Source organism: Zalophus californianus, chromosome 11 (assembly GCF_009762305.2).
Source record: "Zalophus californianus isolate mZalCal1 chromosome 11, mZalCal1.pri.v2, whole genome shotgun sequence".
Taxonomy (NCBI): Eukaryota; Metazoa; Chordata; class Mammalia; order Carnivora; family Otariidae; genus Zalophus; species Zalophus californianus.
Window position 1 is genome coordinate 70,004,782 of NC_045605.1, and position 23,668 is coordinate 70,028,449.

At 47.9% G+C, this 23,668-nt stretch overlaps 1 protein-coding gene across 1 annotated transcript in view; it reads left to right on the forward strand.

Moving 5' to 3' along the window:
• Positions 1–10,054: 10,054 nt before the first annotated feature.
• The window catches only part of INSC (INSC spindle orientation adaptor protein), a 117,147-nt gene continuing 103,533 nt past the window's right edge, over positions 10,055–23,668 (forward strand). The window contains exon 1 of the mRNA XM_027579772.1: positions 10,055–10,164. The gene's annotated coding sequence lies outside the window, so the exon portion shown is untranslated. The remainder of the gene's footprint in view (positions 10,165–23,668) is intronic.

Consider the following 23,668-nt stretch of genomic DNA (forward strand, 5'->3'; position numbering starts at 1 on the left):
TGGTGAGATGGGGTGAAGATTGGAGTTTCTGCACGCCTTTAGAAATATTCTTAGTTCCATGTTGAAACCCAACATTCTGCATTACCAAGATTTTTGTACTTTGGCCATTAGTTTTTCTACTATTTTTTACCTAGGGCCTTAGGGGACGTTTGTTGTAACAAAGTAGAATGGGTGTGTTTGAGGCCAGACCTTTTAAGCCAAAGGTAGGTATTAATTGCAGGGAATTTAAAGTAGACCAGTTGGGTTTTTTCCCCCCTACAAAGTCCTAGGCCAGGTATGGTTTCTATTAGAAGGTTTCTTTCTGGCTAATTATCCATTCATCCTCAATAATGTATCTGGAGGTTGGCATTAAGGCTTTTCAGTTATTCAGATTGTCAGAGTTTTCATTTACTGGTGATATTTTTTCTGGAAGCTTTTGTGGCAGCTGTTGCTTGTGCTTGATAGCATAGCTAAAGTTCTTGCCTCTGTCTTTGGCAAGCTCTTAGACAAAGGCTGTAAATCTGGGTCTGTCAAGACCATTATGGCAATTTAGTGGCTTCCTGGACTGTTTAGTGCTTCTATAGAGAGATTTAAATGAGAGGGAAGATGTGGGGATTGAGAGCGTTTGTAGATTGTGTTTATTTTCTGGGTTCTGGTTATTTTCCATTTGTCTTGGGCACCCTCCCCTACAGCTTCTCCATCTCTTTACCTGCTCTGTGTCCTGAGGAGCTGGTCCTCGGATCACACCACCAGGCCTCTCTGGTTGGATTCTGTCAATGGAGGCACTGGCTGGAGATCAGAAGAAGAGAGAGGTTAGGGAATTCCTTCCTCGCTTGTTGTTGTAGTTTTGAGATGATCTCTTACATGGCTGTACAGCCTGTTCCATGGTTATATTGGAACACCAGCAAGCTTTTTCCCCCCTGTTTCTCTAGGCTTAGAGGTGATAACAGCTTCCCCACTTGTCAGTACCTGGGTGCCTCAAAACTGTTGTTTTACTCTTAACCCTGACATAAATAGCCCTTCATTAAATTGTCTTCCAAGTCCCATCTGAGTGGATGTTTTTTTTCCCTTCTGGTACCTGCCGGGGCTGTGAATATAAACAGGATATTCATTCTGCCTGAATGATGACCTCTTTCCTTAGTTCATGGCCTCAGAGTCCTTGTCAGATACACCTGGGAGAACTCTTAGACCAGATCTCAGATGCTATAGACTTGGCAACCCAGTGAAAGAAAGACACTTACTTATGGTCACAGAGGCAAAAGATAAGGCTAGGATCCTTATCTCCTGTGCTGTGCTCTTCCCACCAACTGCTGGACCGTCTCTTGATGCTGTATTCTCCAAGGAGACATGGGGAGGATATATAAATTAGGACTTTTTAACGTGTAAGCAAAAGAAACAAAAACTCAAGCCAGCGTAGGAGAAATAAAAAAAAAAATAAAGAAGATGTGGTATATATATATATAATGGAATATTATGCAGCCATCAAAAAATGAACTCTTGCCATTTGCAATGATGTGGATGGAACTAGAGGGTATTATGCTAAGCGAAATAAGTCAATCAGAAAAAGACATGTATCATATGATCTCACTGATATGAGGAATTCTTAATCTCAGGAAACAAACTGAGGGTTGCTGGAGTGGAGGGGGGTGGGAGGGATGGGGTGGCTGGGTGATAGACATTGGGGCGGGTATATGCTATGGTGAGTGTTATGAATTGTGTAAGACTGATGAATCACAGATCTGTACCTCTGAAACAAATAATACATTATATGTTAAAAAAAAAGAAAGAAGAAGAAGAAGATAGTAGGAAGGCAAAAATGAAGGGGGAGAAATAGGAGGGGGAGACGAACCATGAGAGACTATGGACTCTGAGAAACAAACTGAGGGTTCTAGAGGGGAGGGGGGGTTGGGGGGATGGGTTGGCCTGGTAGTGGGTATTAAAGAGGGCATGTATTGAATGGAGCACTGGGTGTTATATGCAAACAATGAATCATGGAACACTACATCAAAAACTAATGATGTAATGTATGGCGATTAACATAACATAATAATAACAATTTAAAAAGTAAAAAAAAAAAAGTTGTCTCATGGAACTTCCGGGACAGGGAAGCTGTTAGGTCTCATAAACCAGGGGTGCAAATGCTCTTCTCAGGGAAAAATTTTGGAAACCCAAGTTCTCTTCCTTTTAGGGGCTAGGTATTCTGTCTAGCTTCCTTTATCATTTCAGCGTCTGGTTCCTGGATGATCTCTGCCACTTCTCTGCTCTGCTACATGGGGTTCTACCATGCTTGAACCATTCCACAGAAGTTTCTGGAATTTCTTGTATGTGCCAGGCACTGAACTAGAAGATAGAGCCTCTGTTCTTGTGGAGCAGAGGGTGAGAAAGGTAATAATCAAACAAATAAATAAACAAGGAAATTTCAGAGAGTGATAAATGGTATTAACAGGAGAGAATAACAGGGGAAGTTTCTTTTTGTTTGGGTGGTCAGGGAAGACCTCTCTCAGGAATATGGTATGATCTGAGACCCTAATGGAGAGAAGAACCATGTAGAGTTTTGTGAGCCAGTGTAAAGGGTCTAGAACTTTTATTCTAAGTGCAAAAGGATGTGATCTCATTTACATTGTTGAAGGATGACTCTGACTGCTTTGTGGTTAATGGAGTCTAGATGGTTATGGATTCAATATGGAAGTAGAACAGATAGGGTATACTGACTAGCTGGATGTTGGAGGAGGGGGATGATGAGTTAAGAGGAATTAAAAGATGACTTTTATTTTGTTTTTGATTTGATTTATTTGCTTTTGATTAGCTGGATAGAGGTGGTACCATTTAATGACTTGCTTTGATTCCAACTGACAACCAGTTCCAGAGCCTTCCACTCTCTGGGTGGGGAAAGTTCTTCTCCCCTGACCATATCTATTGACAGACCCTGTTCTGTCTGGGAATCTGGGCCATGTTCTTCCAGGGCTGGGAGCAAAATTCTTCAGAGAAGCACCACACAGGGCCTTACTTAGGACATCCCCCAACCATAGTGAGGCAGGGTCCCAGCCATTTCCCCTTCTCCCCACAGATGGTAAGCTCCTTGCAGTCCCCATTTAGGACACCTCTCAGCTCTTATCTCCAAACTCAGATCTAGAGTTACTGAGTTCTGGCTTGTGTAATTGCTCTCTCTGGCTTCAGTTCTTTCTTTCTTTTTTTTTTGAAAGATTTTATTTATTTGACAGAGAGAGACACAGTGAGAGAGGGAACACAAACAGGGGGAGTGGGAGAGGAAGAATCAGGCTTCCCGCCGAGCAGAGAGCCTAATATGGGGCTCGATCCCAGGACCCTGGGACCATGACCTGAGCCGAAGGCAGATGCCCAAAGACTGAGCCACCCAGGCACCCCTAGCTTCATTTCAAATGTATGTTTTTCAACTCCAGCGTGGCCATGATTGTCATTCCTAATTTGCTACTTTCCCTGCTTCCCAGGGGAGCTGGGCTGTTTCTTCCTTGACTCCTCAAGGCCCTGTCCCTATGTTGGTCTCCCACTTTAGAAAAGGACCCTCCCGCTCTCCTTTCCCATCCTATCTGAGCTAGCCCCTGGCCATCTGTCTCAGCAGCAGCAGGTATCCTTCCCCTGCCCTGGGTGAACCTCTGCACCTGTATTCTTGTGTTGTACCTTGTGAAACTTGTAGGGTCTAGAGTCAGTCAAACCCAGGTTGGGTTTGAATCTTTGATCTTTCACTCCCTGGCTATGTGATCTTAGGAGAGCTACTTAATCTTTCTTAGTCCCTGTTTTCTCACCTCTAAAGTGGGTATAGTAATAACTATATCATTAGATCACGGTGAGACATAAACAAGGTAAACCATGATATACAGGAAGAAATTAATGCCTGTTCATATAACAGTAGTTCTTTTTATTATTATTTTGTCCCTCTTCCCAAGGCCTCACTTTTTTTTTTTTTTTTTTTTGGCATGGAGCCCAATGTGGGGCTTGAACTCACAACCCTGAGATCAATATCTGAGCTGAGATCAAGTCGTACACTCAACTGACTCAGCCACCCAAGTGCCCCAAGACCTCACTTTTTAAATTACCCTCAAATCTCATCTTCTTCCTGAACCTGGGAGCACAAGAAGCAGAGAAAATAGTGGACTCACACTGGAGAGGCTGAAGTGGCTTCTAGAGCCAGGTCCTTGGCAGGCTTCTTTCTAGAAGGATTCCTGAAGCTGTCCCCAGGCCAGCCAGAGCAAGCTTCAGAGAATCCAAACAGCCAGGCAATGTCCACTGAGTCATTCCCTCAATCAGACACCAAGACAGTGACAGGAAATTTCTCTGCTGTATCTCTGATGAGCTTGTCCTGCTGGTTTTGGAAAGATGTTGGCCCCTTAGACTTTGGAAAGAGGGCCTCTGTCTTAGCTCAAGATGCATGGTTGTAGCTCTGATGTCCAAAATTCCCAGGAGCATGGGACTAAGGAGGCTGGCCAGGAAGGAGTGTGACTGGGCACACCGCTGGTGCTGGTCTTGGCACCCAGATGAACTTTCCTCCTGGGCCAAACAACCTTTGATTCGTTGTCAGGGAGGCAGAAACTACAGCCCCTCCTACTAGAATGGCAGTCTTCGAAGTTTAGGGGACATTGGTATCACCTGGAAGGTTTGTGAAGCCATTGCTTGTTGGACCCTAGCCCCAGAGTTTCTGATTCAGCAGTTCTGAGGGGAGACCTAAGAATTTGCATTTCCTATACAAGCCCAGGGTCACTGATGCTGTTGCTTGGGATCATCTTGGAAAAACCACTGCCCAGGGGAATTGCTTGTTTCCATGCTCATTCATTCTTTTGCAGCCCATCTGAGAGCTGGACATAGGGGCAAGACAAAGGGGTGGGGGTCTTGGGTTCTTATTTCTATTAACTTGCTCTGTGGATGTATTTCTGAAGGTGGTTTTGGTTGGGAGTAATGGAAAATAGCTTTTTACTTTAAGGCAGGGAATATGTGGGGAGGATGGTTGGGAATCTCTCTAAATTCAATGAAGGGCTGAACAATTCAGGCTTAGGAAGGGCAGGGCAACACTGGGGCCCTCCGTGCCTGGAATTCATGTGCCTTTTGTCCAGGGCACTCCAGTCCAGTGTTCTGGCCATGAATAACCTCTAGTCCAGCCTATTTAAATTCCAGATGCTGCTAAGAGGTATTATAATTGATCCATGAAGGGCAGAACCTTCCTGCCTTCTCTCTCTTAACCAGTAAGCCATTGCAGGTGTTGGTGGAAAGGCCACAGGAAGAGGTCTAGAAAACAGATAGGGCTGCCCTAAGCCCCCACCACCCTGAACTGAGCAGCTGTGACCCCACAAGGGGCCAACCACAGTGATGGTGACCAAGATTCTTCCCTTCACAGGGCCTCAGTTTCCCTATCTGTACAATGATGTGTTTGGGTTAGAACCTCACTACTGGATCAGTGTTTCTTTCTCAAAAATGGGCCTGCATCACAATTCCTTGGGGTGCTTGAAAATAGAGATCCACATGCTCCGTGGTGTGCTAATAAATGGTCCACAACAGACTGTCTAAAACAAAGCAAAGCGAAGTATAACAAAACAAAACACCCCGATTTGTAATGTTTGCCCAATTTCTGTGGTGTAAACAAACATTCCCACCAGAGCCAGTTTCAAGCTAGCAAAGTGAAGTCACTGAACAGGGAGTTGGGAAAGAGAGGTAGGTGCACCGGGGGCTCCAGCTCTTCACTGGCTGACAGAATCAGAACCTCTGAAGGAGCCCTGGGCATCTGCATCCCTCCCCCCCAAGGTGATTCTGGTGGATAATGCAATTTCCGAACCCCTGCATCCAGAGATCTCTGAGGACCTTTCTGGCCATTACACTGCCTCGTTCTAATTATATTACAAATTCTCACACTGGCTCTGGAAGTTGGGGGAAGTTTTCCCTTTGAGAGCGTTGCAGAAGAAATCCTGGGGAGTTCGATGGGCCAAGTGAGTCAATGGTATGCCCACAGCAGCCTGTCTGGGACTCTAAGTCCAGGTTCACCTCTCCCTGTTCTCCCGGAGTGCCCTGTTGTGCCATTACACCCGGAGGCAGGGCACCATTGTGGTGTGCACACCTCGGGGATGGAGATAGGGGCTGCAGGACATGAGGGGGCAGCTGTGGGTCCTGGGACCCTTGCCCAGCTCTCATCTCTCTGGGTGCCCTGGCCTTCCTGCTGCTGTCATCACGACGTTGTCATCTGGTATCTCCAGCCCCAGGACCGAGAGCCTGCCTGGTTGGCAGTTATTTCTGTGCACGTCCTTCATCTTGATAACCCTCTCTGAGCCGTTAGAGCACAGAGTGGGGGATGTCCTCTCTCACTTGGGAAGTGCCGAGGCAGAGGGACCATCGGGGAGCCCACAGGAGATGTAGTAAGGGACAGCAGGGCCTGCACAGAAGCTGGGAAGATGGAGGTTGGGGAGCAGAAAGTGCAAATGACTCCTGGGATGTGAATTCTTTCTTTAGGGACCTTGCAGAAGGATCCATTTGTACTCTGAAGTTAGGTTGCACATTTACTTTTGAGCTGGAATGACCTCTGACTTTCTCTTATTCTATAAAGCAGGAGTTCTCATAGCGTGGCACCCAAATGGGTAGCATCTGAAGTTTTTAGAAATGCAAATTCGCTGACTCAGGATGTCTTCACCTCTTAGAGCCCTTGCCTGACAATGTGATGCCAGGCTCATTTGTGGGGGTTTAGCATTCCTCTCTCCTAAAAACCTTTTCCAATCCAGATGCCCCATGGGACTGCCCTGCTGAGCTCTCCTCAGACTACAGTGTGAATGGGCTTGTGACGGCACACACAGGGGATTCTGGATGGGGAAGGGGGCGAGAAACAACAAGAGACAATGGAGATGAGCCTGATTATGAAAGACCTTCCTGGGTGTTCTCTGGTGGGGCTGCTTGGGAGGAGGCCCAGGGCCAGCATAGCCTCTGCTTGGGGATGTCCAGCTTAGCGTGGAAGCTTTAAGCAGTGGACACGTTCTCAGATGCCAAATTCTTCTGTCCTTCTGCAGGCCTGTTCTCTTAACTCCCTCGGCTCTGGTCCTGCCCTGTCTTCTCCTCCATTCCCCCTGCCACCAAAGTCTTGCCATGTCTGTAATGTGGCTCCAGCTCTCTCTGGCAACGCATGCTCTGTTCTGCTTGAGGCTCTCGTGCTGTACCCCACCTCCGGGGCTTGTCCACCTCATCTGGTCCTGGAGGCTGGGAGCCCTCCCAGGTCAGCTCCTCCACAGTGCCCAGAGTCTCTAAGGTACTCCCTACAGATCCCTTCTGCAAAGTGCACCTGCGCCTTCTTCCACTGACCTTGTAGCGGATGCTAGGCAAATCAGATTTGGAGCTGAGGACGGAGGGCTGACTACTGACCTGACTGACTGAGCGGTAAACCTGAAAGCTTCCCTCCATTTAGGTCTGAACTTGCCCTTCCTAAAGTGATTTGTGAAGTTGGTGGAGCCGGAAGGGAAGAAGAACATGAGTCAGGCTACAGGGGACCTTTGCGTGAGGCAGCTCCGGACAACTCCTGAGGCTTCTTTTGGTAGAAGAAACTACAGTTGTTCCTCTGTGTGTGCGCAGGCGCGTGTGGACATGTATCGCCTTGCCTGTGTGTCTTCATGCTCATCTATGAGGGTTCCTGTACGTATCTGTGTAAAGTCTCCCTGCATCTCACAAGCTGTGAGGCCACAGGCAGGTGATTTAAACCATTTGTCCTCCATTTTCCTTGTCTGTATAATGGGATAATAGTAACTTCCACAAAAAGTGACCATGGTGGCAAAATGAAGGCATAAACCCCTTCGACAGTTCTTAGTATTCATGGGTTGGGCTATTGTTACTAGATGCCTTATACCAGTGATTAAGCCTCCCTGTGCCTCAGTTTCCTCATGTGTACATTGGGGATAATACCAACCCAGGGTTGTTGTGGGGATCAGGGAAGTTGCTATCTGCAAAGTATTTAGTACCGTGCCCTAAGTATTAGTGATTAGAGTGCCCATTATCTTTCTGTGAACGGTTGTATCTGGGTGAGAATCTCTGAATTTGTGAATGTCTCTGGGCAAGTCTCTCTGCTCGTGTGTGTATACACATATGTGTATATGGTGTATCTATGTTTATGTGGCCAGGAGGCCTCTTGTCTCTGGGTGGAGTTTGCTGTTGGCCCAAGCCTGGACTCCGTAAGCCAGCCAGGCCGGCGCTAGGGATGGAATTTCCATTAAGAATTAAACAAGACAGCCCTGGGAAGCCAGGCAGACAGAGGGGAGGGGGTCAAGGGGGGTGATGTTCCAGCTCTGAGCTCCCTCGGGCAGCCTCAATTCTGAACTGCCTTGGAGAAGGCCTCTGCCACCTTTGCCTTGAGCTGCAGGCCTTGCTGGAGCCATGGCCCAGAAGGATGGGCAAGGAGAGAGGAGTTGCCTTCAGGGGCCTCCATAGGGAGATTTGGAGTTGCTGCAGCCAAGACTGGAGCCATGAGGCGGCTTCCTGGGAATGGAGAGGTGGCCAGCGAGGGTAGAGGCAGCTGGGGCCTATGGGGCCAACAGGAGGCCAGGAGGCTGGACTGTGCCGTACGTATCCGGGAAAGTGTGTGTGTGTGTGTGTGTGTGTGTGTGTGTGTGTGTGTGTGTGTGTGTGTGTGTGTGTGTGTGTGTGTGTTGGGGAATGCAGGGTGGGGGACATTCATACAAATGCCCTAAAGGAACCTCTAACAAACCAAGTCTGTTCCTCTCTTGCTCTAAAACCCAGGCACAAAATTTGGTCCTGGAAATAAAAGATTTCTGAGGCTTTTTGCCAGTATTTATCCTATTTATGATCTAAGCCTCATTCCATTACTAGCATACTAAAAAATATCTTGGCTTTCCAGGTACTTTTACATTCCTGATCTCATCTCATACTTCCTACACCCTCCGAGCTAGGCAGAATTATTATGATTCCCTTTGTAAACATGGGAAAACTGAGTCGTAGAGAGGTTAAGTGACTTGTCTAAGGACACACAGCTAGAAAGCAGTAGAGGCAGGATGCAAAGTCAGGTCTCTTTGAGGAGAAAGCCCAGACTATTTTTGTTATACAACACATCTACCAGGAACAGGTGCAGAGAAAAGATTCTGCAAATCATGCCCATTTGAGGAAGGCTGTGGCCCCGGTGTTAATGCCCAGCCATGTAGGTGGCTGGGCCCCCAGTTCTGTTCTCAGGCTCTGAGACAGATGTGGTTGAGATAGGAACTGAAGCTCCTCTCAAGGGACTGGGGAGTGGAATCAGGCTCCCCTGGATAGTTGGAAGCTGCTGGCAATGTTGGCTCATCTGAATGACTTGGGCACCCAGAGCCTGGGGTTCCCAGAGAGCTGAGGCAGTTGAGCTAATGTGAGGAGCTGTGATGTGTCCAGGGTCAGGGTGCAATTGTCCTTGTTAGCCCGGGCCTGAAAAAGGGAACAAGGGTATTAGCATCAAGGAAGAGGAGGCTGAGATGGCACCTTGGAGCAGTCATTCTGTCATGGAGATGCAGCTGCCCTCTTTCCCTCTGAATGTGTGCTGTGAGCATACTGAGATAGTTTACATATGAGGGATTTAGGTTAGATGCCAAGGAGAACTTCCTGCCAACTGGAGGGTGCAAGCTTAGGAACGGGGCCCAAGGGAGGCTAGGGGCTGACTTACGTTAGTGATCCCCCAGAGAGGGTAGAGGCCCTTCAGGCCCCATTGGATTCCTGGCAGGGTGGAGGGACTTGGTTGGAATGACCTTGCAGCTTCCTTCCAATTCAGGAATGCAACATTCCTGAGCTTTTGGGTAGGAATCAGCCTTCTTTTCTAGACTTAGCCATCTGACACAAAGCCATCCAGAGGGAAGTTTGATGTGTCCCAAGTTAAAAGGAGTCTCAACAAACACCCTCTGTCATTTTTGGCAGGTCGGTGGTCTGGAGGTCGGTGATCTTATATGGGTGACTTAGATTCCAAAGGGAAGCACCTGTGGTGAATGAACCCAGGCACATTCCAGGCTTTTGGGGACTGCTCAAATTTTGGCGGCTCCCTCCGCAGAGCCTGTGAACCGCACCCAAACCCCTCCTTGTTTTGTTTCAGCTCCAAGGGAAGCGCTCGCCGCTCCTTCCCTTCCCCTCTCCAGATGTTGGCATGAGGGGCACACGTGGGCACCCCTGCCTCGTCGGCTCCGGGGTGCTTCCCAGCCCTGACTCCCGCAATCCCCCGGGGTGAGCCAGGTCTCTAATTAAGCCTGACCGCGGCCCCATTCCAGCGCTCCCCACAGAAGAGAGCGCGATGTCTCCACTGCTGGGGGCACCAAAATAGCTTTGCAGCCCGGCGGAGACTCCCGGCGGCGGTGGCGGGACAGAGGCTTGGCAGGGGGCGCGCTGTCGTGGAAGGTCCTGCGGCCGCCGCCGGGGAGTGGGCGGGCTGGGGCCGCACGGGGCGGGGGCGCGGGGCGGCGGGCGGCCCCTCGGCTGGCCCGGCCTCTGGAGCCCCAGCTGCGCCCCTGCTACGGCTGGCCGCCGCGCGCACCCGGCTCGCCGCCCCGCTCCCTCGCAGTGAGTAGACCCCCTGGGCCGGCTGATCTGGGGCCCTGATGGTCGGACGGCCTAGTGGGGGACCCAGCGTGCTTGCCACTCTTTGGATGGTAGGTGTAGGAGTGGCAGTGGGCCGTGGGAGGGAGTGTTAGCCTGTGGAACTTTCTAGCATGTGTCCCAGAGGAGGAGTACGAGTGACAGAGCATGTCCGTGTGTGGGGGAACGTACAGGTAGGTGGGCCTGGAGTGTGCCCGCAGGTGGCACGTGTGTCTCTTTCCTGGAATTACATTCGTGTGTGGGGTAGGAAGGCTGCAGGTGGGCTGAGAGAGTGCACATGGGGTTGGGGGGGGTACGGATGGATGTGTGTGCGTGAGCCCATGAAGACAGAGTAAGGATAGAGTTATCTGAAGTCCGACTTTCTAGGGTGACTGGCTTGTCCCCAGCTGGGGTGTCTTCTCTGTGGGTCATTCGGTGGCTTTGGTTTTTCACGGCTGTAAGCAGGGCGGGAGCTCAGAGTCTTTGGCCAGCACTGGAGTAGATGGGGCTCTGAGGGACCCAGCTGGCCGGCCAGGGTGAGGAGACAGCTTGGGGGACCCACTGTCATGGCAGAAGAGGCAGGACAGTGAGAGCAGGTGGGCAGACCACACAGTCGTGTGCACTCACAAACGCTGATAGGGCACTCACACCCACATCCTCACAGCTGCTCATGAGTACACACATTCCTACCCACACAGGCTAGTCTTGCATGCACTTCCAGTCAGGACATCCATGCAGACACTCACATACTTTCAACACGTACACCTGTGGACAGTGACATGTATGCAACACGTACCTACAAGTGTAGAATATGCATATGCACAAACATGCCCCCCTGGCTTACTGTACCCTCAGCCTCCAGACCCCCTTTTTGGGTCCCCTTTAGCCTACATATGGTACCTTGGCCAATGAGTCCAAGAAACTGGCCAGAGTAGGGACTATCTTAAGTTAGGGACTTTGGCTGTGGGTTCAGGGAAAATGATAACACAGTGCCTTTGGGATTTCCCATTTGTTCTAGCACAAAGGCTGTCCATGTAGACTGGGGCTTAAGGGTCTGGACTTAGAAGAAGCAGATTTTACCCTCTTACAAATGAAAAGGTCAGACTTGCAGGCTGAGGCAGAGCAAGGCATCTGTCATTTGCTCTAGGCTCTAGTTTGCACTCTGGATTCTCCCTGCTGTGGAAAAACCATGAGCCTTCTGTGGGCTGGGGCCATGCAGTCATTTGACAGGGAGGGACAGTGAGTTGAGCTGGACTGAATCTTTCCCTTTGGTTTTAGTCAGCCCTGTTTTGAGTCTCCCATCTCAGCTAGCCTAAAAGAGCTGGCTTTGGCTTTGTTCCTCTCCCTTCCCCCAGTGGTTATCTCTTTCCTTGACAGAATCTTGTTCTCCCTGATCTCAGTGGGGATGCCCAGACGTGCATCCTTCAGATGACATGGACTTTACCTTACTTAGTGTTTATGGTTTAGTCCAAGGAGTGCCTGAGCTCTCACCCTACCAAGTCTCCTTATATGCAGGGGAGAGATGATCTTCAGCCATTTCCTGAGTGGGGTGCAGGGATCTATTCTCCCCTGCCCTGGTCCTCAGCCTGACCCCTGAGGATGGTTCAGTAAGGGCGGGCTGAAGTCAGCCTGGCAGCCCTCTTGCAGAGTGAAGGAAGTCTGCATACCTTCCCCAGCCTTCCCCTTTGTAGGGGCCCCAGCCACCACAGGACTCAAGACAAGACTGGAAAACTGGAGGACTCATGGTGACTCAGTCCTGGTCTATTTCCTTTTTTCCCCCTCTTAATCAAATACATATACCTGCCAGTCAGAACTTCAGAGCAACCATGTGGAATCATAGAGCATCAGGACAACCCCACTAAGTTCACATAGTTCCAGTTTAAAGAGGAGAAGTCAGACATCAGAATAATAGTAATAATGACATGTGTAATAATGGTAATAGAAACATTGATGGAATCTTTAGTATATGCTTTATTTCATTTACTTTTCACAACAACTTTCTTTCTTAGGTTAATAGTCCCATTTTTTTTTTCCTGACAAGGAAACTGAGGTGGAGGGTACTCAAGGGATTTCTGCAGGTCTCTGTGACTCCTGAGCTCATGACCGAACCTGGGGGTTTCTCTTCCTGCTCTAGCTGCCAGGAAGCTCTTTGTCTATCCTATTGCTCCAGTGTAGTAATTGTGTTCATTGGAACCCTGGCTTCACTTTTAATTTCTGCTTTAACAACTACATAGTATACACATCTTTAAATGTAAACTCCCACATTCTTTGTAGAAAGAGATCAGAATAAATAAATGAATAACCAGCAATTAAGCCTTCTATTTGCCTGTGAGGATGGGAAGTGTGTTGCCTGGATTTGGGGGGACGTCTCCAATTTCAGATATTTCACATGGTTTCCAAACCATGTCTTAATTTTGGCTTCTGTATCTTTGGACTCGGATTCATGACTCTGTCCTGGGGCTATTCTTTCTAGTGGCTCTGGGAGATAATGACCATCTCTGTGCTGGCTCAGACAATGGGGATTGTTAAGAATGAATTGGGCCATTGATAAATGCCCCTTGCTCTGAGGACTTCAGCTGCCAGTTCTTCCCTGTCTCAAAAGCGTGAGTGTCTGGATGCCTGAAGGAGTTTGACCCCTGCCCTAAGCCTGGCCCTGGCCCCATGGCCACCCCTTCTTCATGTGACCCTGTCTAGGCCCAGGGCTCTGCTGGGAGGTCTGTGTCTCTTGGACTTGAGCTCTGCCCCCCACAGTGTGGACCACATGGTCTCTGATCAGCATGGCTCTTCTGGACCCAGAGCTCGGGATGAGGAGTCTGGGCTCTGGAATGTGGAGGGACATACACTGAAGCTTTTCTGCCCTGGACCTGTGAGGTCATAGACAAATGCTCACTTTTTTCTCCTTCCCAGTGAGGGGGTTTCAAGTCTGCCAAGTGGTTAAAGCGTCATTTGTCACCTCTTACCTATAAGAGATGTCAGTCACCAGGGGCCTCTGAATGCAGGGCAGGGCTCTGGCTGCATTGAAAGTTGGTGAGACTTCTAACTAGTTGATTCCAAGACTGATTATTTTGCCCTGTCCAAGGCTATTAATGTTTGGCAAGGGGAGCAGTGGGGGGCAGCGTTTAGCACTAAAGAATGATTAGAAGGACTGTAATGGTGGGCTTTCAGGCACTGTACTGGGATTCTGCTTCTCAGTATGCATTAAGTCACCCCACCCCCCCAGCGCCTTCACACACACTGATGGCTGTTAACCTCCCTAAAGCATTTGGTTACAAAGTGGAAAGGAGGAGTCATTGGCCTGAGGTCCTGGGAAATACCTGGTACTGGGTGATGTGCTGGGGGGTTGGTATAGGTGAGGGGTAAATAATGTCATCTCAAAAAGGTAAGACAGATTTGATTGTATCTCCGCTGAGGATTTGGGGTGTTCCCAGGACTTGTAGCTAAACCAAATGAGAACAGGTTTAAAATCCAGCAAGAGTGTGTCGGGCCCAACAGTCAAGAGTGGCTGGGGGGAAGGCTTACTCACGGTTACTCCCATTTATTTAGTACCTGCTAAAGGCCAGCCCCTTGTTATGTTCTTTGCATCTTTTGTTTCATGAAACCTCTGGAACAACGCTGTGAGACAGGCACTCCTGTTTTAAAGATAAGGCAACTGAAGCACAGTGAGGTTAAGTGAGAGCTGGCCAGGATTCCATCCCAGGTCTGTCTGCCCTCAGAGTCTGTAGTGAATGTGTGTGGATCACTCCTCCGGTTCTAAAGCTTTGAAAACAGGAAAATCGACCCCTTTGGGATAAAAGGGGAAGGGCTAAGGGCTTGATGTTTCTGGCCCCAGGACTTGAACATCAGCATCCTCAGCCTTACCAGTCTCAAAACGGAGACTGCCACTCTGTGGGAAGCAGGGGTGGGGTGGGGAGGTCTCTTGGATTTGGCAGGGATCACCCTCACTTCTTGGGGTGGGCAGCCGTGGGCTTCTGTGGTTTCACTTCTCCCTGGATCAATCTCTGTCCTGGGAATGGAGCCTCCACCCAGACTCTGTGATCCAGAGAGCTCCTCCCTCCCCCCGTTCCAGGGTCCCCTTGGTGCCAAGCTCTGGGGGAGTCCAGGATCCACTGAGAATGTCTCTGGACAGACCAGACCCTATTCGGCATGATGCAGTGTCTGTAGGCATCAGCAGTTAGGCCGGGTAATTGTGTGTAGTGTTCACTTTCTGCTGGAGAAATGGAGGTTTTGTCTTACAACCCAAATATCCTGGGCTTGGAAACCATGTAAAATGCAGCCTGTGGTCTGGGAGTGTGGGCTGCACTGTGGGCCTGTGTGTGGTGCTGGTTTAAAGGACATGGTTGAGAGACAGAATGATGGACTCAGGTGGTCTCACTGCCCCTGATGAAGGGTCAGGGGAGGGCTGTACATTCCAGCCATGTGCAGAGAACAGAGCGTGGGCTTTGTAGTCAGACAGATCTGATTTGGAGCCTCAGTTTCCTGGTCTGTAAAATGGGGTTCCTAGAAAATTTACTGAAGTGTAGTATCTGACATAGAATAGGGGAACCATGAATGGCATATCCTTCATTTTCGTCCCACTCCCCTTCTGGGGAAGGACACCGGACTGATTGGCAACAGACCTGGACCCCAGCTCTAGCTCAGCCTCTGGGTATACTGTGTTATCTTACTTTCTCTGGGCCTCAGAGAAGGCCTGTATGTAAAATAGGGGAAGAATGAATTTCTCTCACTCTCTGTAGTTTTGAGGATAATGAAGTCAGAGAGATCTCTCAGAAGATACAGAAAGTTCAATTACTATTTTTCATTTTTTCACACCACACATATTAATTGAGACCCTGTGGTGTGCCAGGATCTGGGCAAGGCACAGGGAATACATGTGAGCAGGGCATGTCCTGGTCCTCCAGCTGCAGTCACACCACGTGGCTTGTGAACAATAAGTGACACGCCTGTTTGTGGGACATGATCCCAGTAGGTACAGGACTTCTTGTCGTATCAGAACAGGAAGTTCCTCTCTTACTGGGGCAATCAGAGAGGCCTTCCCAGAGGTGAAAACTCTTGATCTGGATCTTGAGAGATAACAGGAAGTTTCTGGCCCTGGAACTAGCCATTTCTCCAAGAAGCCCTGGATCCTTTTAGTGGAGAATGGTATTTAGAAACCAAAATCTGGGACAATATGTGCTCTTTGCTTTTGGTGTGTCATTCCCTCTTAGCAAACAGAGCTAGGACATAGACCTATATGTCCATATTTATCTCTATGATTCAAAGTGCAAGAAATTATTATCCATTTTTAGAAAGGAAAACAAAACCCCACAAGTGACTGAAATAGAGAGTAGTAGCATAAGGGTACTTTAGATTGAGTGGTCAGAGAGGGCCTCTTTGAGGAGGTGATATTTCATGAGAGCCTCAAGATTGTGTTAATGACAAGGACCTTAATTAAGATAAGGTGGAGAGGAGGTCTCCTCTCAGTTGCAGGAAGTGAGGGAGATGAAAAAGTCAAAGGGACTCTCAAACTCAGCATGTCCAAAACAGAATTTCCGTGTTCTTTTCCCGCACTATCCTTTTCCTATGTGGTCCTTTTCAGGTATGTCAGGTCTCCTTGACCAGCTCCATCTATGCAGCTGCATACATCAGAGAGCACTGTCAGTCCTCCTCAGCACCCGTCTCCCTTGGAGCCCGTCCAATCCCTCACCAAGGCTGGTTGATGTTCTCTTGTAAATATCTCTGAAATTCATCACTTCTGTCTGTCCGTCTCCACTAGAATCACTCTGGTTCAAGACACCATTTTCGTCTTTCCTGTAGAGTACCACAGGAGCCTCCTAACTCGTCCAGCTGCACTCATGCTGGCTCACTACACAGCAGCCAGAGTGCCTTTCGAAACACAACTTGTTCATGTCCTTTCCCTCCTTGAAAATATTTCAGCTGCTTCCTGTTGATCTTAAGATAGAGACCAAACACTTTAATAAATCCTACAAGGTCTTGTTTGTCCGACCCTACCACCATCGCCTATGTCCTCCTACCCAGCATCCCCCTTCCTCCCTTCTGCCATGCTGGCCTCGTCTCAGTTCCTTGGGCTTGTCAGACTCCCTCCTACCATTGGCCATTGCATTTGCTCTTGCTCTGTTTAGGATACTCTCCCTTCATGTCTTCACATACTGAATTCCTACTTATCTCTCAGTTTGCAGCTCAGCTGTCACTTCCATGACCTCCACGACTATGTCAAATCCCATTTTGTAAGGCTTTAAAACACCATTTACCTCCTTCAGGGGTTTATCACAGTTGTAACTTTACCTTTATTTACAATTATCACATGATAATTAATGCCTCTTTTTCCTATTTGGTGATGAGCTCCATGAGGGCTGTTCATTGCTTGATCCTAGCAGTTAGTATGTTACTGAGACGTTCTGCAAATATTTGTTGGATGAATGAATGAATGAAACTTTATCAGCTGAGCACCCAGATAGATGGTGGTGCCATTCAGTAGAATAAAACTTTTAAGGAAGAAATAGATTTGGGAGGGGGAAGATAATACTTCATTTTAGGACATATGGCATTTGAGGTTCCTATCAGCCCCTCCCCTTCAAAGATCTTACCATCTTCTGGGCAACACAAATTAGACTGTCATTCAGCAGCTTTTTGGTGACTGGTGATAGATGACATCTAATTCCTAGATGATTCTAAGGGGCTCCCTGGAGGAGGGAGCTAAGTCACAAGGCATCCCTGAGCTGTGGCTCACCCATCTACCCTGGTTTGTAGAGGATACAGGAGATCTGAGAGGCCTCCAGGTGGTCCTGACTTGGCTCCATGGCTGCTTTTATGAAGGATCTTTACAAACTTATGAAGGCTCCTTGGAGCTTGAGAGTTATTTGCATGATACACCACATCGATCAGGAGCTGACAGTCTCCTCTCCCCCGCCCCCCGAGATTGTACTAGGCTTAAGTCTGTAAGAGCATTCAGAGAGCATGTCTTCCTAAGACCAGGGAGCCATCCTTGCAATGAGGCCCTTAGCCCTGGGACAGACAGCCTATTCAGTCACTGTGGCTCACTGACTCTTGCATTCCTCACTCACTCATTCAATGATCTATTTTGTCTTCATTTAAGTCACTTACTCCCTTCACCCCTCCTTCAACACCTACCTGTCCAGCCACAGATAAGAGTTTATGTTGGGTTTATAGCAGGACTCAAGGCTGGTGAATTACCTGCATCCCCCTCTTCTTCATCCTTCTTTCACATGGTTCTCACAGCCCAGAAGCTCAGGCAAACAGACCATTGGGGTGGGGAGATGTCATTGTGCTGTTTGAGGGCCAGGTGTGATTGCAGGGTGTTAACAGGAAGAAAGTGAGACCAGAAGCTGCCATGATGATTGCTCTTCTTATCTCACTTTCTGCTCTTCTAGTGTCCTGTCCCCTCTTTCGTTGTGATGAGAACTTAGGATTTAGCCTCCTTGATCAGGTAGATGGAAGATAGTAGCTGGGCTCTGCAGAGGTGCTTGGGGCTGAGGTCCAAAGGGAAAAGAGAAACATAGCTCCCTAAGAGCTCCACCATGGAAAAGAGGATGCTTTTGTTTTCTTCATTTTCTACCAGAATTGTGCTTTTAACCCTGTGGAATTTGCAGAAAGCTGGCAGGAGGAGGGAGAGCAGGATTTTTTTAAAATGTGGCCTTAGGAACCAGGCAGTAGACTGATCCTGGCCCCATCCCCTCCAGAAGATGCTCTTTCAGTTCTCTTAAGTTTGCCATTTATAAAGAACCCCTGAGAATGTGTGCTGTCCATCTGTTGTGACATCAGACAGGGCTGGAACTGAGCAGACACAAGACAATGGCAACCACATCAGATAAGAGCATCTTAGAAAAATGCGCGAAGGTGCCAGGGATCTCAATTACAGACTCACTCACTCAATCCCTCACTCATCCAGTCAACAACTATCCACCTAGTACCTACTCTGTGCCATGCATTATTCTAGGCACTGGAGATACAGCAGTGAGCAAAACACATGCTCTTGAAAAATCTGCTTTCTGGTGTGGGAAGATGGACAGTAAGCAGGTTGACACATGCAAAGGGTGCTGAGCACTGCTGTGGAGAAATACAAGAAAGGCAAGTGAATCCCAAGTGAGGGAGAGGGTCTATACATCTATATAGGGTCAGGAGATTTTCTCTGATGAGCAGATATTTAACCAGAGGCCAGGAGGAAGTGAAACGGCAAGCTGTGTGAATATTTGGGGGAAAAGCAGTCAAATGGAAGAAGAAAGGCAAAAGTCCCGACATATGCTTGAGGAGGAGCATGAAGGTCCATAGGCCTGTAGTGAAATGAAAGTCAAAGAGTTGAAGTCAGTGCAATAATTTGGGCGAGGTCATGAAGGCCTTTGTGGGTTATTTGGAGAACTTTGGCTTTTAATCTGGGTGATATGGGTGGACATTGGAAGGTTTTGAACAGAGAAATGACATACCCTGGCGGCTGTGATGGCAGTTTGATGAGAGTAGGCGGGAAGGCAGGTTAGGAGCCTATTGTAGTAATGCAGGTGAGAGATGGTGGTGGTCATACCCAAGGTCCACTTACCATTTATTTCTCCATCCATTTCAGTTTTTCTTCTACCAATGTGACATGGTCGCTGAGGCTTTTTGTCACTGTTCATCCATTCCTTTGTCCCTTTATCCTCTGTCCAGCTATCTTCAAGGGAAGTCTTTACAAATCTCTACTGGTCTTTAGCAAGTCTTTACCTGCTACGCGTAGAGCATTATGTTAGATTCTGGTTGCTAGGGGCATATTCTTCCGGGACTTGGGCCCCAGCAGGGGGTGCTAGATGCATCCATGGGAGATCACTAGTCAGTTAGAAAACCAGGCAGGCCCTGGCAAACCCAGAATGAATCGTGTCAGCGCTTCAGTATTTTGGGTGCCATATGGTTTGGCAAGGAGTGTGAGTACACTTCCAGGAGGAGGCCACATTTATGTTGTATCTTGATGGGTGGGGACAGCAAATCAGTTCTGAAGAATAGCAGGGAACATGCCTAGAAGCTTGAACATAAAGGACATAGTGGGGAGTAAAGGGTGGTAATACCAAAAGAGGTGGGGTGGGCTGGACACAGGGTCTGGGGAGTCCTGAGCACCAGGCTAAGTAGTTCAGACTTGAGTTAAGAGATACTGGGGAGATGTAACTGGTTTCTAAGGGGATGTTACGAGAGCTGTGTTTTAAGCGGTTGAAACTAACACTGGAATGACGGGGGTAGGCTGGAGGCTGGAGGCCAACGAGAAAACAATTGCCTCGTGCAAGCCTTCTTAGTCTTATGACCCATAGGGTCCTGAGATTGGAGAGACTGTTGGGGTGGCCCAGTGCAGAGTGGGCAGGGAAGCAATGATGTGGGGACTCTAATGGCCAACAGTAGCAGCAGGTGATGTGAGCGGCTGTCTCTGGGACAAATGCCAGATATCTCCTGTAACTCACCTTTGAGCAAAGAACACAGAGCAACCTGAGTTCTGGGCAGAGCAATCTGGAGAAGGGTTTGGGTCTGGCCTCTGGCCATGATGACTCTTATAGAAGCTTCTGGGGAAGGGGTCATTGGATTGTAGAAACATAAGTTTCAGAGTGGAAGTTCATCTAATCCACCCCTCTCCTTTTCCAGATGGGGCAATTAGAAGCCCAGAAGGGGCGTAAAATATTCAAGACCATATAGAGCACATGTGGCAAGAGAAAGGTCAAGCATCTTATTTGAACTCCTGTTGGAGGAATTACTAGATTGAATTATACATTTAAATGTTTCTTTCAATGGAAGAGGAAATTCTAAGAAAATTTTTTTATTCATTTACTTCTTTATCATTTAGCTGGGGCCTGATACAGAGCAGATGCTCTGCCCTACCCTGTGCCTATACTGTCACCCCTCTTGCCCCAGACCAAGAAGGTGTCAGAAGGGTCTCAGGGTGGGCCAGAGGTGGGTTCAGGAAGAGCTGCCTGCTGATGGGAGTAGAGCCTGGCTCTGGATCCCTTGTGCACTCATGTGGCCTGGTCTGTGACCATTTCTACCTCAGTTGTACTCAGAGCCCTTGGCAAAGGCTCACTGGGGACCATGGGTGTGAGTGAGTAAAGGGGTGACTACTATGAAGGTGACGGCTGAGAGGGTGAAGGAACAGGTGTGTGATGGACCGGGGTGTCCTGTGCCTGAGGCCATTGCAAGAGACAAAGTCCCTGCCAAGCTGGAGATAAAGAGCATTTCACAGGGGATTTAGTAGCCCCCACAGAGAAACCTGGGATGCATATTTGGGGCATAATTCCAGGGCTTGGTCTGGCCTGAGGCTCGGCCTCCAGAGACTTCACTAGACCCACTTATTTGCTCTTCTGTTGTCCCAATCAGCTAGAGGCCACTTCTTTAAGAACATAACCTCTCCCCACAGCGTGCAGAAGTCTGTGACTTAAAGGCAGGATTACAGATGCAATTGTCCTTTGACACACCTCCATCCCCACACTCAGGATCCTAGTGGGGAGGGCTGAACTGGAGACAGTTTTCTGAAGAGTCACAGGGATTTAGGCTGTAGCACCTGCCAACCCAGGCCCTGTGGTCTGTGTCAGTACTGGATTCATAATTGGTTCTTAATCTCTTGGTCAACACGTTGTTTGTCTTGTGCTGTGGACTTGGCAGAAGGATTTCCACACGGAGGAGAGTGACTTAGACTCATGAGCAAACTGAACTAGACACAGGAAAATAAGTGTCCCCAAGTTCAGCATCCCTCAGTGAGTACCCTGGGCAAGGCAGTGGCATTTTCTTCAGGTGTCGGGTCATTACACTCTCTCTCCAAGGGGGCATCGTGGGCCAGAATGGACCAGCATAGCATCATGGACCCGTATCAGGACGGAACCTGAGACAGAGGGAAGAAAGAACTTGAGTGCTAGTGTGGGTTCAGCCACAAATTTGCTCTGTGATTTGGATAAGTCATTTACCTTCTCTGGGCCTTGGTTTCCTTTTGCAGAAGCTTCAGGATTGGAAAAGACAATTCTTTTTTTTTTTTTTTTAAGATTTTATTTATTTATTTGACAGAGAAATGAGAGAGGGAACACAAGCAGGGGGAGTGGGAAAGGGAGAAGCAGGCTTCCCGCGGAGCAGGGAGCCCGATGCGGGGCTCGATCCCAGGACCCTGGGATCACGACCTGAGCCAAAGGCAGACCTTAACGACTGAGCCACCCAGGCGCCACCAGAAAAGATAATTCTTGAGTTCCTGTCCTCCCATAACGTTCCAGGTTTCTTGCTTACGTTGTGTTAACAGAGATTTTTGGTTAGGCCCCAACTTCTAGATTTCTATCTTGGTCCAGAGCTCATTTTTCACGTTGCCTGAAATCCCACTGTTCTAGATTCATTCCTTTGGTCTTTTAAGAGACTCTTATTCCATAGATTATATTGCCTAATAAAATCCCTCTTACTTTTATGACCTCATATAGAGATACAAAGCAGGTGTCCACTCCATTATTGTACTTCAGTCTTTACAACAACTGTGCCAGGTAATCAAAGATATATTATTATCTCCAGTTTGCATATGAGAAAAGAGGCCCAGAGAGGTTAGTAACCTGACAAAGTTCACAAGGTTGGTTACTGGCAGAGCTGAGAGGGGCTGTTGGTTTCTTGACCGCTGGTCTATTTTTTTGTTTTTTGGTTTGTGTGTATGTGTGTGTGTGTGTGTGTGTGTGTGTGCGCGCACTACCTTTTGGGTTTGGCAAGGGGTCCTAAAGACTGTATGGGATGGGTTTGGCAAGGGGTCCTAAAGACTGTATGGGATGGGTTTGGCAAGGGGTCCTAAAGACTGTATGGGATGGGTTTGGCAAGGGGTCCTAAAGACTGTATGGGATGGGTTTGGCAAGGGGTCCTAAAGACTGTATGGGATGGGTTTGGCAAGGGGTCCTAAAGACTGTATGGGATGGGTTTGGCAAGGGGTCCTAAAGACTGTATGGGATGGGTTTGGCAAGGGGTCCTAAAGACTGTATGCTGTGGGTTTTTTTTTTATCAGATGGCAGAAGTATCAGGATAAGAGCATGAGCCCCCACATACTGGTACAGTGCTGAGCGGCTGTGTCCGGATAAGCATAGGCTGGCCAGGCAGAAAGCAAGCCCTCCGCTTCCTATCACAGACTATGTTATCAGGGTGGTGCGACTGTGGTCAAGCCCTAGTCTTCTTGTTTTTGTCTTTTCCCCCAGCTTTATTAAGATATAATTGACGTGTCATATTGTATAAGTTTCAGGTATACAATGTGATGATTTGATATATGTATTTGTTGTGAAATGCTTAGCACAATAAGGTGAGTTAACACATCCATCACCTCACAGTTGCCTTTTTTTGTAAATGTGGTGAAAATATTGAAGATCTACTCTCAGCAACTTTCAAATATACAATATAGTATTGTTAATTATAGTCACCCCCTGTGTTGTATGCTCGATCCCTAGAACTCATTCATCTGAAAATCTGTGCCTTTTAACCAATATCTCCTCATTTCCCTCAACCCCCAGCCCTGGCAACCACCATTCTACTCTCTGTTTCTATGAATTCAGCTTTTTTAGATTCTACATATAAGTGAGGTCATATAGTATTTCTCTTTCTCTGCCTTATTTATTTCGCTTAGCATAATGCTCTTGGGGTTCATCCATGATGTTGCAAAAGGTAGGATTTCCTTTTTTGTGGTTAAATAATATTCCACCACGTGTGTGTGTGTGTGTGTGTGTGTATGTGTGTGTGTTTGTGTGTGTATATATATATATAATATACACAGTGTCCCATATATATAACATATACAGTGTCCTATATATATATTATTTATATATATCTATATTTATATATATAATGTGATATTTCCATGTCTCGGCTCTTGTGAATTATGCTGCAAGAAATGTGGGGGAGCAGATAGCTCTTTGAGATACTGATTTCATTTCCTTCAGGTAGTTCTATTTGTAATTTTTTGAGGAACATCCATACTGTTTTCCATAGTGGTTGTACCAATTTACACTTCCACTAACATTGCACAAGGGCTCCCTTTTCTCCACATCCTCACCAGCATTTGTTATCTCTTGTCTTTTTTGATGCTAACCATTCTGACAGGTGTGAGGTGATATCTCATTATAGTTTGATTTGCATTTCCCTGATGATGAGTGATGTTGAGCACCTTTCGTGTATGTGTTGGTCATTTGTATGTCTT